Source organism: Lonchura striata, chromosome Z (assembly GCF_050655825.1).
Source record: "Lonchura striata isolate lonStrDom1 chromosome Z, ASM5065582v1, whole genome shotgun sequence".
Classification (NCBI taxonomy): Eukaryota; Metazoa; Chordata; class Aves; order Passeriformes; family Estrildidae; genus Lonchura; species Lonchura striata.
In genome coordinates this window covers 68,800,152-68,818,763 of record NC_140740.1, presented here as the reverse complement: position 1 = coordinate 68,818,763, position 18,612 = coordinate 68,800,152, and the positions used below count along the sequence as shown (strand labels likewise).

The 18,612-nt window shown below is 33.7% G+C and overlaps 1 protein-coding gene across 31 annotated transcripts in view; it reads right to left on the bottom strand.

The window, feature by feature from the left end:
• The window catches only part of PTPRD (protein tyrosine phosphatase receptor type D), a 1,154,377-nt gene that overhangs the window by 456,246 nt on the left and 679,519 nt on the right, over window positions 1–18,612 (bottom strand). For all 31 annotated transcript variants that reach the window (XM_085567659.1, XM_085567666.1, XM_085567665.1 and 28 more), the window contains one exon: window positions 417–460. The gene's annotated coding sequence lies outside the window, so the exon portion shown is untranslated. The remainder of the gene's footprint in view (window positions 1–416; window positions 461–18,612) is intronic.

Sequence of the window (18,612 nt, the reverse complement as noted above, 5' to 3'; positions counted from 1 at the left end):
GGTATTGTGAGATAGTACACAAAACAGTAGGCTAGAAGTACTCAGTACCCATTTTAGTTGCTGTTGCTAATCATTCAATGCATTCACTAACATTCCATTTAATTCATAGCACAAGTTAGCAATCATGCTGAAGCAACCAGACTCTTTTTCCAAAACTGCAAAATCTGACCCATGATCTTACCTTAGGAGGTATCTATGTGTTTATTACACAGCCTACTGATTCAAAAATTATGTTCTATTTTGTGACTAGGAGATATTTGAATTTCAAACAGGATACACTTTCCAAGATTTAATAAAAATTGATAATTAGAAAGATATTTGTGGTTTATAACAGGAAATCCAAACCAAAATAATCTGTAGGCCTTACAGGAAAAATAATATGATGACTTAGAAAGTGAGTAGACGTAAAATCTTACTTTGAACCTTTGTGGATTTTTCTGCTTTCCACTGAATTCCTCACCTAAGGAAAAAAAATAGGCAAAGTAAAACTTTGTGAAACAAATAATAAATTATGTTAGAGAATTTACACTAAAAATTGTCACAAGCAAGTTTTACTTTTTATTTTGAATCCAAGTGGAAAGAACATTCTGTACATTGAGTATTTAATGTCTAAGAGGAAAAGAGTTCTATGCAATTAAAAAGTACACCTTCTTTCTTAGGTTTCATTCTATATAACAGTAAATCCATGTAATAAAAAGGCAAAAGAATTATCCCTCCAATCATGACTTATAAAAACATAAACTCAATCTTCTTCAGTGGACTGAAATAGATACTCGTTTTCATTGTGGAAAAAGAAACAGAAATAGACTTCATAGAATCATGAACTATGTTTAGATTTTTGCACACAATCAATAAATATTTTCAATTTCAAATTAAGAAAATGAAAACACAAGAACTTAATTCAATACTTAGCTAATGCAATGAAAAAATTTACAGACACTCCCTCTAAGAGGTCTAAAGGCAGCTCTCAAAGGGAATTGCCTCTCCAAAGGTGCTGCACTTTTCTATTAACAGAAATATTTTCTTCCACAGGATCTAACAATGACAGAGGATTTGTCAAGTTCAAGACAATGGCAGAATGTCTTCAATTTGTGTTCTGAAGTGCAGCTGAATATTTTAAAGCCAATATTCGGTTGCTTAATTAATTGAAAAATAATCACAGAACCATTATTTACAATGGAGAAACAGAAAAGGATTTTTTTGTGGGTTGTGGTTTAGGAATGGTGCTGCCCAATTTAATGTCCCCAGCAAGACTCTCCCAAACTAGACACCACTTTCTTGTTTCCCCTCTCCCTCCCACTTCCTGCTCTAGCTTGGAGTTTATGACTGGAAGCACAAGAAGTGAAGATCATTGGTTGAGATAAGAACAGTTTACTAGAAAGAGCAATGAGAAAAAACAAAAAGCAACAACAGTCATATTAATAAAATAAGTATACAAAAGAGAGGGTGATTCACATTCAAAAATGCTTACAATGGACCTGGAGACAATGAACAATGGCAGATGATGCCACCACGGTGGTTTTTGACAGGAATCCAAATCCTTCTTTTTGGAAGCCAGAGAGAGTCACTTCCCCCCATGCACAAAACTGGGGCAATGGCTTTGCAAATACCACAGACAGGGTCTTCTGTTAATTAGAAATCTTTCCTTTGTTATGTTTTCCACACTCGATTTACTCATCCTCAATTTTCTACCAAAATTTCTATTGCTTTATTATTCAGTCTTAAAAGAACCGGGGTAGAGAGAGCTGTTACTTTAACAATGATTTTGCTGAACACACTTCTGAGGCAGCCAAATTCTTCGAACAACTTATCTATTTCATGTGTTTTGCATAGAAACCAGCAGACAGTTCCTTGGCAAGCACACACATATTCCAGATTCTAGAAATTAAAGTAATGTTATAGGAACCTGGTCAGTATGTTGAAGCCTGTGGAGAGAAGTGAAACTGATTTTGTGTTCTTGCAGAAGGCCTCTTTATGTCCACCACAAGGCAATCAGGTTTTCCTGCATTCCCTGGCTACCTCTACTCTCCCATCTCACAGGAATGGAGGATGGGCTGGCTTAGGTGTACGTCATCCTCCTGGACCTTGTGCTGGAACCTTGCCCATAGCTGGGAAGCAGAGGGTAGATCCCCTGTACACCATGCTGACTTATCTATCCCATAGTGTGCCCACATTGCTGGCCAAAGAAGAATAAACAGAAGAAATATGGTTAAATCTAATTTTCATTCAGCTTACAGGACCACAGCAGGAGATACAAAAATGGAAGGAAGGTAATTCAAATCTAAGCATTTGTTCTCTGTGCAGCAGATGCCTCAGGGCCCAAGAGGAGACACTGCAACAATCAACACATTTTTTGTTCTGTTTTTCCCTTTGTACTTTCATTTTTGATGGAGGTGTCTGTGCCAGGCTAAGCTCGATAGAGCAGCTTCACTGTTTGTTCATTTTAATCTGGTCCTGATTCTTGCTCTGGTTCATAGATCCTGAGGATAATCTGATTTTATGTCTCCATAGTACTTTTACTGTATTCTTGAAGACACCCAAGGGAAAAATATTCTAAAATGCTACTAGTAATATATTATGATATATTTTATTATATTTTTTGTTTGTTTGTTTGTTGTTGTTGTTTGTTTTTTTTTAATTTTAGGAAAATGCACTGGGAGGTGTTCTTAAAGACAGACCATGTAAAAGTTGCTCTTCACAAAAATATTGTTTGCAAGAGTGGAAAAAGGCTCTCTTAGGAATGGGGAAACCATAAATTAGTAGAGATGAGAAGAGTAAAAAAATTAACACCACATCTGAGTAATTTTTTTTTTTTTTGTCTATCATCTACTCTGGAAGCAGGTCAGCATGACTCTGGATTTCAATGCAGTTTCCACCCTTTTGCCACATACTTCCAGGTGCCTTGTAGCAAAATGTGTAATAAACAGTAGTTCCCATTTAAAGCTAAGAGTGGTTTTTACTCTAGGTTCTCCTTTCCTCAGTAATTTCAACACAAAAGAAAAAAATGTCAACCCTCCAAATACCTCCCTCCCCCTCACCTAAAGGGAAAATTTTGAAAATACTTAGATGAATGAATAATTTTTCACATGTGAATAGTCAAAGTGAAATTCTACTGACAGGGTAAAATACATAAATTATACATGATTTAGCTTCTTCAGTAAACATTGAATGCAAGTGACCAACTGAGTGTTAAATATATTGAGCAAAGGAATGTCACTGTGCTCTAAGGCAATTTAGGACATATATTTCCAAAAACATAACAATAAATAAAACAAGTGTATTTTAAGAAGACTTGAGACGAAAGGTATATTTTTAGAAAATTAAATTGCATATATGCTACCATTGAATAAATAAAGTATCTAGTGGACAATCAGTGGGTACAACCTTTATTGTACTTGAGAGATGAAATGTTAGTAAGATAAAAGAAGAATTGTCTGCTACTAGAAAGTTTTCTGTTCCATTTGTAAGAATATTTTAAAAACATCAGTTCACATCTTCCTGGAGACCTCCACTGCTGAAGAGATAGGGTTTTGAATTTGCCCTTTATGAAGTCCTTCCAGTAAATGATATAATGGTTTCCATGTATCATTCTTCAGTCTTTTCTTTCTCTTCTTCTCATATTTCAACAATTCCCGTCCTCTCTCTAGTGAAAGGAGCTACCACTTAGAAATTCTTTGTTGGCTTTAGAGCATACTGGTGTTTCCATTAATTTCCCTTTTGAATTTTTTTAAAATTACTTTTTAATTTTTTTTTATTTATTTTCCCTTATTTTAAGCCACACTGTCTTCAGTATCAAGTCTCTTTAGCAGACTTCCTAACCCATTTTTCTTGCTCCATCTTTCAATGACAGTCTTTCACAGAAAAGCTAGTATTCAAAAAATTTCCCTCAATCTTTATTATTTTTTAGTTTACTTATAAATGAAAAAGCCTAAATATGCAATTTCTCTTCAAGCAGTAACTTCCACAGAAGCACTGCACCAAAGTCTGCAGCCTAGTACCAGTATTAGTTTTATCAGTTACAGCTCCACTACTTTCCGTGGTATTGCACCTTTTGCCTGTTGGTCTAATTATCAGTAAAATGTTTAGTATGAGGCCAAAGTAATGACTATAGGAACATATTTTTGTTTTTCATAATAGGTATTAATTAAGTAATCAAACAGCTGACTTTTTTGTATTTCTGCAGAAGAAACAGCTTACTTATTGCAAATGCACAATTACACTGAGGGCTACTAGAGGATAAATGCAGTGCACATTTAGAACACAGTCTTTCTCAACAGTGATGCTATGAAACATTTATGAACACTGAAGTCTATACACATCAGCAAGCCTGCTAAAATTGAAAAGAGCTCCTTACTCATGCAAAAATGAGCAGATGCTTAAGTGTTTGCAGGAACAAGTTTTAATTTCTCTCAATGGGTATTGGAAAGATCCACTGCACAGGGATGAACTTCAGTCAATAAACTGATTAACAACAGTAACATACACTGCAGGGTAGTGTATCCACTCCAGAAAAATTAATTTAAATAGTGTTAGCTGGGGTCTGATCAGTGACATGTAAAACCTTAAATCTCTTAGGATATATTGCATTATAGAACAATGTCAGTAAGTGTTTTACAGCAATGACTTGTTTTCCTATCTTGTGTAGGACATGTCAAGACTTTTCTACCTAATAAAGGTTACTATTTTGGTTCATTTCCTCCAAAAAATATATTGCTCTTGTTTTCCTTCTAAAAATATGTTTCCAGTCATCTCCTCAATTTGCTTCTACATTTTCTTATTGTGCTATGTTCTCTGTCTAATTTATGATGTTTTGATCTTCCCCAAGTCTGGCTATTAGAAGAGAAATCTTAGAACTATTTTTGAACATCCTTTCTAATTTACAAAATTATTTGTAACTGGAGACACATACATAATTTAATCTGTATCCTTATTTAATAGTCTATCTTGATATTGCCATTCATGATATCTGCATTTCAGTATTTCGTTTTGACTTTGCAAACTCATTAAATGCATGTAAAAATCTGAATTACAATATTCACCACTCTTCTGTTAGTGTAGAGAAGTTGTAGGATTGGTTCCAAATTTTCTGAATGCAATGGATGAATTTTCCTGAGCCACAAGATGTGGTTTAAATCAGTCCACTAACTAGCACCAGAAAATGATTTAAAATATGATTTTTATTTCATATTTATTCCAGAAACCCCTGTATAAATAGTAGCGTTACAATTGCTCCATTATGAAAGCCTGACCCCTTAGTACCTGTTTTTTCCCTTGAGAAGAAAGTGGTCACTTATTCAATATAATTTCTGTCTAACATATTCTTAAAAGATAAATCAATCACATTAAATTTTTAATTTCTGTACATGGTGCTTGAACTTCTCTGCCATTTTACAGCACTTGCACTTCTATTTCTTATGATAAAATACCATTTCTTTGTGTGTTAGCTTCTCTTTACAGCCAAAGAAGGGAAGATACCTTTTTCTCATTTCTCATTAAAAAATTAATATGGAAAATGTTTAGCTTTGGTATTCTGAAGCTAAAATAATATAAAGGGCTTACAAAAAGAACAAACGTACCATCAGGTTCTATGGTAATAAGACATACTAAACTCTGACTTCTGTTTGTTCATGAAGAATTCCCAATGTTAGGTTTCACAATATATTGAACAGTTCTACTCATTATCTAAAGCTTGTGAAATCTGAAAATATATTTATATGTGTTCATAATTTTACATGTTGCTACGAAATTCATACTTGTTGTGTCATCTGGAAAACCTAACTTAATGTAGTAACATAACATTAGCATGACATTAGGACATAACCAAGTATATTAAAATTTACACAAAACTTCCATTCCAGAAATCTCATTCTTGTCTGATACACTAACAGGATTTTCATTCCTCTGCCTCAAAAAGAATAGCACAGAAAGAGAATACAAGTAACTGAATGATAGTAATATTGATAATAGACAATTTATTTCACCACATTTTGTCATATATTACTTGCCCATGCAAGAGAGATTTTTAGGTTTTGAATTAGTTTGGCGTTTTGTTTTATTGTTGGTGGTGTTTTTTGTTTTTGTTTTTGTTTTGTTGCTATTGTTTTTCATTGTGCTGTAGCTTATTGTTGCTCTGAGGCTATTTTATAATCCAGAGGACCTTGTTTTTAATAAGCTGAAATTGAGTTTAGTTAAGTGGAAATACACCATGGGAAGTGAAGAAATTTCAAACGTGCCCATGACAACAATAAGAAATGTCCTCTGTGTCTAGTTGCCGAGGCAGAAAGGATATGTAGAAATAATTGCATATGCAGAAAAAATTGTATACCTTTACAGTGTGCATAGTGTATAAAAGAAGATCATTTGCAGTTAAGATTTGGAACAGATTAGTGCTTCATGATGACACAAGATGAATAATATTACTTAATGTGTGGGCAAGTCCTAAGCCACAACATTAAACACTGATAAGCAAAACAACCAGAAAAGGCACTGTGTTTGTGGGTCAGATTACTTATATCTCTAAAATCTCAAGCTTCCTCTGAGCATGTAAAATTATTTTGTTGCTTAAAAACCCATATGGAGAACTAGAAAGAAAAGTCAGTGCTAAAAATTGAAAAGGGGACAAAGTTCATATCCAATGCAGCCCATTAAACCATTGGGGGAAGGGAAAAGGAGGCAGGGGAAGAGAGAAAGATAGATTGTTGTTGCAATTGAATAAGGAAATGGCTTGTAAAAATCTGAAGACACAAATAGAACTAGCAAGCTTTGTGATCATTCACATTGCTTTCCATTTCTTCTCCATGTTTGTCACTTGAATTCTATGGTATACATAAATACCATTTTAATTCTAGCTTAATGTTAATCTCCTTAAGATTGCAAAGTGGGATAATATTCCTTTAATTATTCACACATGGAGTCCAGAAGGCTCTTTAAACAGAAAAGTGAGAAATTTAACGATTTCAATATAGTGAGATACTTGTAGAAAACAAAATTTATACAGTATGCTAACACTTAGAGGAACCACTGCCAGACAATTATCCCCACAAGATCTGCTACACTACAGATCAAATAACAGCCAAAGTGGATATTTGTCATAAGATACCTACTATGATTTTAGCTGATACCAATGGGTAAGTAAATGGAACACATATGAATGGGGATAAAATAACAGTGGCGTCTTTCTACTCCCTTCAGCGACAAATTATTTTCTCCTCAAATATTCCAGTAGAAGAATATGTAGGACCTTATTATCAAAACAATATAAAGTCCTGCTTAGACAGGATACAAGAAGTTTGATGGATGAACACAATGATTTTTGTACATTTATAGTACTAATAAAAATTTCTGAAATAGCAGCTATATACTATTATATATAAAGAAGTAGAAGAATAACATTAAATTACAGCTATACTGTCTTAATTTTCATGGCTTTTACGCCATGAAGTACTGTGTAGATTTAGAGCACTGCTGTGCAATATTGAGTTCTGCCATTTATCTTAAACTAGGAATAAGTGAAACATTGAATATCATTAAAGTTAATAAGGGAATCATCTTAGTTGTTCTCAAGAGGTAATTTTGAATAGGGAAAAAAAACCCAAAGCTGAGTTTATATTCAGAGTTGCTAGGGAATTAAATGAAATGGTTGCCACGGTGAAATAATATATGAAAATTCCTGACATACATTATCCAAAGGTTTCTGTAGTCTGATCTTCCATTTTGACTCAGTGTTACTAGTAGTTTGAATACACATGTACTGTTGCTAAGGACTGATGCTGTTGCCAGGTGAAAATGGCCCATATTAACCTGCCACAAATATCTAAATATGTTGATAGAAGTGTGCTGATAAAAGATAGGAGAAACATGTCTTGGAAAATTGGATGATCTATTATTTCTTATCCGCAAAGTAACAGTGAAGTGACTTTTCTTACTCTTTGTGCACATGACCTCAAACCCATAAAAGTATCAGTAAAGTACCCAACAATAATGATATTATTAAATGAACATTGTGTTCTATAGAATATAAATCTTAATCAGGCATTCAATGTAACCTGTAAAGTTGTTACTGAGGGGATATAACTGAAGTCAGATAGTGTGCAATTCAGACTAGCAGTGACATATGATCATTGCTTCTGGATCATGGATTCTTTCAAGCCATTCTTTCTTCTTAAATGTTATGAAATTTGAGCACCATTATCTCAAAGCCACTAAGAATATGCTTGAAGTAAAATGATGAACTAGATACTTTGAATGAAAATGAACAGGTGCTTTTTGCTGTATGTCACATAGGAAACAAGCAGTTTTTTTAGATGCTGGCTAAATTTCAGTCTAATACCTTTCTGGTAATTGGCATAGTGTTGCCAATAATATTTTGTAATATAATATTGCTTATAAAATCTTAGTAATTTCAGGGAACAGCTCCATGTTTATCAATCAAATAAAAAAAGGAGATCAACAGAAGCCATTAGAAAGAATTATCCACACAGGAGGGCTTGAGAAACAGTCACAGTATCCCATCTTGGTAAAGACAACTACAATACACTACATACATATAATTCTAGCTTTCATTTGTCAGTATTGAGTACAGAGCACTGACCTACACTATGCTACAGAAAAATGGATTGTATTTGTTGAAATTTCACAATTTCAGAAAATAGTTTACACAAGGGCAATATATAAATGGCAAAGTCACAGTGCTCAGCCACAGTTTTCTTCCTCTTTAGGAGAGGGACTCTTTAGGACTCTTCCTAAAAGGCATTTAACTATCTTCTAAATCTTTCAAGGCAGCTTTGTTCTTGCTTTTGCCAGGAGTTAAAAGAGACTTGTAAAAATTCACTTAAGAGTACGATCTTTACAAACATCTGTTCCACCCAAACTCAGAAGCAACTCTTGAAGTCACAAAAGCTAAGAAAGCACATGACTGCTGTTGTGTTGTGGAAGTTTCTGTCAGTATGCTTAGCTTTGACTGACGCATCATTTCTTCTCTGGACCCCAATCTATTTTCTGCCTCACTAAACTTACAAAACTCTGCATAAATTGTTCTTCTCAGCTTGTTCTGTAATCCTATGAATACACAGTCTTTCTGTTCATCCCTTCAGTCAGTAAGTGCCAGCTGTTGGGTCCTGGAAACAGTTTCATTTATGTGAAATAAAAAAGTGTGAAAAAAAGAGTAATTTATCAGAAAGCTATGAAAACAACAAGAATGTGTTGAAATATTGAATCAGAATGTTTGAGTCAAGCAAAAGAAATTATTATGGTTTCCATCAATCAACATATAAACAAACTTAGACCAGATAAGTTTTACATGGAAAGATAAAACTCTGAGTGATTTCAGTCTGTAAACTAATCCCTTTTTGATTGTTCTGTTGAGCATGAAACAGAGGTCATGCTGAGAAATTACAAAGAAAAACACCCCTGTGGAATGAACGTAAATTAATTATCTTGATATATTCTGCCATATTGCATCTGTCAAAAATGTCCTTATTTTTAATGGGAAACACAGAACACCCCATACATGCCCCTATCATATTTTCACAAGTTATAAAGCCTGTGTGCATTTTCAGTAATTAGAATGGAAGTATTTGTATATTTTATCCAAAGGCCATTAATATGTACATATATAATTCAGACTGAGTAACTCATTATATGAATTACAATGGCTTCCAGGAGGCACTTCCTCCAAAGTGCCAGAGAGAGAGATGAAGCTGGTCTTTGTGGAGATGCAGTTGGAGAAAGGTTCAGCTTCTCATGGATCTGAGGTCCCCCTGCAGAGCTTTGAAGTTACATGAATGCCTATGATAGGGAAGGGAATGACACTACTGGGGAGTGGTGCATTAATGTTCTCACTGATGAGACACACTCCTTTCCCTTTTCTGTGAGAAAGACAGCAGGTCTTGCCAACATACACAGCAGCAATGGTACCTCCTGTCAAAATTCTTTACATTTGAAGACTTTGCATAGGTCAAGAACACATCAGAAATGACAGATCTCCTTTGAAATCATGTGGTACCTGTTTTGTCAGGTTTTTATTGTTGACAGTACTGTCTTGTACAAAAGGTGTCACCTTTCTTGCTCAGCTCAGCTTGTTTTTCCCAAGTAACAGCTCTGAAGTGGAGAAGAGTGGTGAATATCTCACCTCACTGTGTGTTGTCCAGATCCAGCTATTTGCTGACTGGGATAAAGAAAACTTGCTGACCTTTTTCAGGCATAGTATATAAAACCTCAGACTTCTTTCCTATCACTACTTGTGTTTGACTAGTCAGTGTTTTTCAAGACCAGAGACATGTGGCAAATCTGGTATGACTTAAAGAGTAGCCTTATTCTTGAGAACACTTTTTCCTCACTAGTTTTCTTGGAAATAGCTGATGTCTGAGCAAAGAACAGAAGTGGTGCATATAGCTAAGGAGACTGGAGAATCCAGATTCTGAATTGCTAGGAGGAAGTGGGTAATTGATTTGGAGTCTTAGGGAGTTACACGTATCCAAACAGAAGTCACATTTACAGTGTCATTTGCCAAGATTTCCCTACTACTCATAAAATGGATCATTTCAGGTAACATATTGAAATTCTGGTAACATTTGGAGTCTGGATATATGTGATTGTTATTTGATTTTCTAATTAATAGAGTTCAGTCATAACTCCATACCTGCTTCTCTTGCTCTCAGAAATGATGTTCCCAACGAGAACAATACACAGGCCTTCTGTGTTGACTTTTAGAGATCACTAACTTGCTCATGGTTGAAACTTAAAATAGGGGTAACTTTTAATGCAAAAAATAAGCAAATTTAAACAGCGCTCTCCTGCTGTGTTCCTCTGTCTTTAATCTTTGTGCCATCATACACTATGCCTCTGTGATATGTAAAAGAATAGGAGGATTAATTGAAATTAAAAGTTCTGCAGTAACTAGTTGGTTGTTTTTTGTGCTAACAGTAACATTGCAATATAAGATCTATGAATAACAATATTGCAATTAATTTAGAAGTCTGCTAAAGTATAAGAGATCCCAACAGATAAAATACAATGATAAAACATCTGGAATAATTTTATCTTACAGATAATTTTAGTATTTCTGTACAGAAATAAATTATTTACTATTGTGTATATACATCTATTACATTTACATGTAAGTTTTAGTATAGTTTTAGAATTTGCTGACTAGAGGGAGAAATAGAACTACTATTTAATGAAAAAAAATGGTAAGTAAGAGCCACTAATAAAATAAATTAAAAACCTTTGCAACTGTTTCATTTGTTTACTGGTGAAGTTTGGATGATGGGATACAAAAAGATAATAAAGTCTACCCATTCATTCAGAAGACTCTGAGAACATCTAGAATTCATCCAGGTAGTCAATATCAATATGTACTGCAATAAGTGCTAAACTAATTAGGAAATCTCATAATTTCTTATAAGAGTTAACCAGACCTTCTAGTCAGGCCAGTATTGTTTTCCATGTTTTCTGGAATTGAAGTGCATGTGGAAACTTCCTTTTATTTTTGAGACTTGCTTCTTTGCTTAGTTTTTTTTCAAGTTTCTTGCTTTTTTCTTTGGGTATCCTTTGAAAGTAGTCATTAAAACAAAGTCAAGAAGCACTACTGATAAACTATAAATAATTTTTTAAAACTTTACTGTACTTTGAGTTTACTGGTTCCTACATAATGTTCTATGAGGGAGAAATATGATATATAAATCCTAAGGTTTTTCACCTTATGTTACTCACAACTACCTGATACTACTCATAAAGAACCATGTAAGTTACTGTTTACAAGGCAGATTCAGAGAAATTGCTCCATTCTTATGAATGTTCTACAGAGAGTATGGAAACATGATGGAGTCATGATGTTTATATTGAGACCTTAAGGAAAATAAGATGCATCATTACAGAAAATTTCAGTTTTTATATGTTGAAGATAGAGAACACATTACAGCTGTGTCCTCTATTTTCAGCATATAAAATCTGAAATTTTTCCCTCCCTTTTATCTGGTCTGCCCACTTTCAAGGTAATGATTGAGAAGCTCTGTTTTGTTGTTAGAAGGATAATAAGGGGGTATCATGGAGACAATGCTGGAGAAGTTTTTTTTTTTTTTTCTGTCCTGAAAATATTATGATAATATATATACGTCTTTTTTTCATTCTTTTGGCACAGAGTAAACCATTGAGTTCTGACAAGACAAATACCTACCTTTCAAACATATGCATATAAAATGCATTTCCATACACATGAAAAATATGCATATATTATCAAATAAATCTTCATACATATGGAATGGTATATTTTCCATAGAAAGTAGAGCCAGAGGTCTGAGAGATCTTATTATAATCAGGGCAAAGGCACACCAAATCAACATTTTTAGACTAAAAGGAAAAAATGGAAGTAAGCAAAAAAATTGTAATGCATAAATTGAAAACACTTCTGGTTTTACAAAATAAATAGTAAGTTTAACACAACCATCAAATATACATATTTATAATAGAAAAGCAGACTTGTTACAAAAACATACAGTATTTGGCTGATCATAGGGACATGAAGTGTTGTTTATAATTTTCTACATCAAATGTCAAATCTAAAATGTAACTGACTTTCCAAGCAAATCTTTTTATAGGCAATATCTATGTATATAACATCCTCTCGACACTGTGTTTTAATTTAAATTACTGAATAATTTTCAATAAAAGGAGTCAAAAATGTACTTTTTTCAGCATGATGATTTTGAAATTGGCACAGTCACAGTGATGACATAAGCAGCAACTATTGTTTTCTAATTTCTGTAAGCAGTGAAAACAACTAGCATAATGAAAAGGCCATGACAGAAGAATTCTAAATTTCCTGTTTTTTTGGCTTTATAACCTGGTGTCATCTATAACTGCTTATCCCTGTGCTCAAATTTATGCAAATTATTTCTACTTGTAAGGAGAAAACTGTTTTTACATTGACTTGCCAGAAACCATCCTCTTTTTCTCTGATTTCCTTTTCTGCCATAGGATTTTACACTCAATTTATCAGGCAATTAAAACTTGAATCAGCTATTACATAGCAATTGTGCTATAAGGGGAATATATTGCAAACAAAGGTTTGATTAACTCCTGGACATGGCAATAAAAAGTGTAGCTGGGGTCTGTGCATCATCCCGATAACAAAACAAAGCACTTATTCTTTAATTGTCCTCTCTGGCGAAGAGAGGAAAGGATTGGATGTAATGGGAACAAGGATAAAATATGAACTAGGCAACAGGTAGCCAATTTCAAACTTTGATCAGTGAGTAAAAACAACTGCCACCTCATGTCTCTTTAATTACCATTAAGTGATTTGATCTTAACCATAGCTTCTTGAGAATTCCATACATTACAGATTCCTAACTGCCACTAGCAGATATTTTTTATTCATAGTTTCAAGGCAGACCATAAAGAGAAAACAAGGGAAGTTTTCACTTTTAGGGAGGAATATGATTCAGATCAATTTCTTAGACAAAATATCTGTGCTCTCATTCTGTATATACATATTAAGGAATTACCACCTGAACATGAGGAAGAACTTCTTAATGTGCAGGTGACTGAGCACCAGAACAGTTTGCCCAGGGAAGCTGTGGAGCTTCTCTCGCTGGGGAGATTCAAGAAATCCTTTCTATGGAGAAATCCTGTGCCATGTGCTCTGGGATGGCTCTACTTGAGCAGGGAGGTTGGGCCAGATGACCCACTGTGGTCCCTGCCAACCTGACCCATTCTGTGATTCTGTGATACTGAAAATTTGATATCCAGGTTAGTAGTTTTGCTCTTCTTGTGATGGCCTCATCACTCTGAAAATCAACACCAGGTTTCTGCATAACAGATCTGTCATACTTGTGTGGAGTGAACCTTGGAGCTTGGACCTCCATGAATTTCTTATATTATTTGTATTCATTCTATAATTCCTTTAAAGGTGCTTTCCCAGCTACATGACATCTGTGTTTTGTGAATTTTGGCCGGGGTAGAGCTGCTGTTCAGAAAAAAATGTGATAAGATCTAGCCTAAGCACTGTGTTTTGACACAAGTTATGCAAGCATGTTTCAGGAGAAAACTAAGTATCAGGTGTTTATTCTGGTTACACAGGAAATTATTCTGGTTACACAGGAAATTATTCTAATATCAGACATGATATACCTAAAGTGCTATTTTTGTGGCTTGAGTGGAACTATAGGCATATTGAGAATGAAATTATAATGAAATGTCTTATTTACAAGTAAAAACCTATGCAAGTTGTAGTTCTAACATTTTTTCTTTAAAAGGCAAGTCTGTTCTGTGACTAGGAGCAAACCATGAGATGTCAAGAGAATTCTTGAGCAAAGAAAACACAGGAGAATAGGAATGCAAAGCACAGGTCACATCATTACATGCCTTGCTGCTTAAATTCCAAGCTGAATGGGCTCTGTTCTAGATTCTAAACACATAATTGTCTTTCATAGCATTTTTTTTTTAAGAAATAAGCTCTTATCCACACCTATGAGTGGAAATGAAGACTCTTGATTGATTTCAGGGCTTTACATAAATTTTCAGAGATCAGTGAATCCCAGAAAATAAATTTTCTAGGGAGGAAGAGAACAAAGGTTGTATATTCATAGAAGAGGGAATGGAAAATGAAGGAGAAAGAAAATAGAAGAAACAATGTAACTAAAGACATTCGAAGGGAAGTAGGAAAGGGGGATGACGAAAAGCAAGTTCAGAGTGGGAAACTTAAAAAAGAAAGGAAGAGACTTTAAAATAGACTCTTAAAAGGGAAAAGAGAAAAGGAAAAAGGTGAAAGAAAGAGGGGAAATATATGGAATAATGAAGAGAACTGGAGAAAGATAAAGTGATCAAACATTATTTAAAGTATGATACTCTTTTACATATACATAGAAAAATAAGAAACTGGGAAAAAGATCAAGAGAAAAATAAGAAAGAGAAGGAACACTTGCTTAACATCTCTGTCAATGATGTGGAGGAGATGGAGGGCACATGCATAATGTCTGGAGAAGGACCAGTAATAGTTTGGGGACTAATGAGATAAACATAGAGAAATGTTAAAAGCTAATATACAGTATTGAAAAATGAGAATACTATACTTCAGATAGCCTATCTTACTGTTTCTCTCTCCTTTTTTATAAAGTAATTCCTTTGTGATTCATTGTTGTTTCACAAATTTTCCTGCAAAATTTTGTTGCTGTGTTTTTATATTGTAGGTAGAATTGTTATTTAAAAGAATTTTATAAGGGCATAATCATTCAGACAAGGCCTGGACACATAAGCAATATATTTCAGATCAGTCAGTTTTAAAATTCCAACTTATCTGTGCTTCAGTATTGTATTTTATTCACAATTAACTCTTTTTCTGAATTACAAGGGTTATTTATTTGCTTCAGTTTATTTGTCTGATTTATACAGGAGTTGATAAAGCAATTTTCTTAATTCAGAGATGCCATCTTGTCAGAACCTGAATCTAGGTGTTTCCTTCAAAGCTCATCTTGCATCAGGAAGTCTTCTGTGAATACAGGGATGTAATACTGTTTATTTGCTCTTTACTTCTCCCCAGAGGTATGGTAAGATACAATTGTGAGTAAATGACAAAATTAGTTTCCTCTTTTATCCTTACTCTATGGCTTTTTTATTATTATTATTTTTGCATTTTTTTGTGTTAAAACTAAATAATCTCTCAAGTCACATTGTGGGTCAAAGAGTTTATAAGATTTCAATGTCATTCCTGTGTTTATTTCATTATTACTGTAACCAAATTTAGAAGGATAAAGAAAAAAATTGAAAATACATTCACTTTCCACCAAAGGAAACTTAAGCAACAGTAGCATTTTCTGTAGTGTTTTACATATGTCTTTCTTCCTTTAAAACTAGAGATTAGGAAATTATACTTCTGCAATGTAAAACTCCATAATCTGTGTTCTAAATGAAGCAATAAATTCTACAATACTATGTGTAAAGGGGGATGGCAGCTGAAATAAAGCCCTGCATAAGAAATTATATCCTAAAAGCTGTCATCATGTCATTAATCCCCGAAATCAACAGTTGTGCCTCAAGGGCTGAAATCTAGTTTCAAATAAATCAACTAGAAATTACCTAGCACCTAAAACTCCCAGTGCCTTGTTTGATATCATCATTCTACCTTGCAGTTAATAAATACATTTCTGTATCCATGTTTCTGTCTGTCTATCTATCTATCTATCTATCTATCTATCTATCTATCTATCTATCTATCGTCTAGCCAATCTTCCTATGTCCTTATCTCTAATCAGCTACTGTGTTTGTATTAAACTAAGGAAATTTTCTCAAACATTCTCACATAAATGTTTAAAATGAGTGCTATGAATATCCATTTTCTGTTGTTTAAGTACTCAGAGACTGACCATTTGTATGTACACTGCTACAATTTTAGGAAAATCCATAACCACAAGTCTAAACAACTTGACACTGAAACTCAGTCTGGCTATACACTGCCAAAGAAAATAATATTAGATTACTGAAAACAATAGTTCAATTAATTTTCACAGAGATTGGGTCAGTGAAATATATTATGAAATCAAAGCAGATTTCTAGAACTTTTTGGGAAAGTCCATACTATAATTTGAGACCTTAAAATTATCTATTCACCTCCATGTTAATCTGTGTATTTCTGGTTCATATGTTAACAGTAAAAATTGTGTGGCAATGTTACTTACACAATTGAATTCCAGCATATAGTAACACATAAGAAATGACAGAAATAATGAAATTACTTGAGGAGTCCATTATGCAAATTTATGGTAAAAAACAGGAGTATGCATGCTGGCTTGATTCTGCTATCACTTGCCATGATACTAAAATTTCCCATGAGGTAGTAAAGGCAAAGCCTGAACTTATGCTTTCCAAGGACTCACTATCAGTTGCTCTTAATTCTTGAGAAGACAACCAAAAAAACTGTAAATGAAGTTGGAAGAATTTTATTGAAATGTATGCTTCCTGTTATTTTTGTGTTAATGGGATATCTGTAATTTTGTGAGGGAAGACCAACCAGAAAGTTTTGTAAAAGAGGGAGCAAGGCTGCAAACCACATGAAATATGAAAATCCACATTTAAATGCCGGAAAGGAAAGGTAAGTATGAAGGAGGGTCTTGGGAGGAACAGTTTTTGGGTACAACTTGATCAGATACATGAATGATCTAGATACAGATAGTTTAAGTCATACAGTTTTCAAAGAACACATTAAACTATACATTATCAATGTTTATCCAGAAAAATGAATAGTAATGAAGCAACAACTTTTTTTCTCTCCTCTTGCATGTAATTGACATGAGAGATGATGAATATCCTGTTTGAATAATTTGGATAAATTATTTGGTTATGCGTTTGAAATGACCTGAAGAAATTAATGAGTTTAGAAATTCAAATTTCATAAATTAGCTTTTGGATTTATTGCTAAATCTAATCAGAGATGTTCCTCATTTACGTAAACATACCTTCCCTCAAATTTCTATTTATAGGAATCAGAAAATCCTCATACATCTGATTAAAAGTTTTCTCTACCTGTACTTTCGTATTTCATGATATGCAAATTTCAACTCAGTTTTAAAAATGGAACTGACATTTTCATAATAAAGAAATTTTCACACTGCCTGTGTTCACATTTCAATACTTCAGGCCTATGTATTGCTGTAATGCTTTATTTTGTAAGCATTAATAATCATGTCTCAGAGCATTACCAGAGGCAGATAATATAGGTATCACTAGTGTTTGAAGGAGAAACAGCATAGTCTTTTATCAAAACCTGTCTGATAAGGTACCATTTGTTGAGGGTGAAAGTGGTTTTGGATTGAATATTTTATGGCAGCAATCATTTAAAATATATTTCAGAAACATAATGATCTACTGCAGTAATTTTCAGTTTAAGATGTACCTGTTTCATTCAAAAAAACAGCACAGAGAGTAAAAATTACTTCTTAGCTACCTGGAGGGACAACTCCTTTTGCATAATGAATTATTTTTTTTTTCCTAATCGTTGAGACCTTATTTTTTTATTAATTTATAAATAGTGTCCTCAATATCAACTGTGTTTTAATATCAACCAAATGCATTCAGAAAAATTCTGCTGTAATAGGATGAGATCAATAACATTTGATGTTTAGTCGTGACATTTTTTTTCACTAGAATTACCTGTTTGTCTCACAGCTGCAGCAAGGCAATTCCCCCTTTGCTCTTTTTATTGTTTAAAAAACATGGCACATATTTGCTGTATTTATAGGCATGGCAGGCGAGTTCTTTTTAATGTACATGGAAATTGTTACCTTTTTCTAGAAAAAAAGGTATATATACTGCTTGTGGCAAAATTACTCATAATGAGATTGCTTATTGCTGAATTGCTATACTTGCCAATATGCTGCTGGCTTTCCAGGAAATGCTATTGTGTTTTAGGCAACTGGACAATTTATTAACTATCTTCTGCCATTTTACTAAAAAAGGAGGGAAAACTTCTAAACTTGATACCAGAAACTTTTCAAAAGATGCAAGGTCACATAAAAATTGGAGCTTCTTTCCCCAAAATAGTGGATAGGATCAACATCCCAACTAAAATTGGTGTACACAAACACAATCAGCATAAGCAACAAACAAGAAGATTGTGAG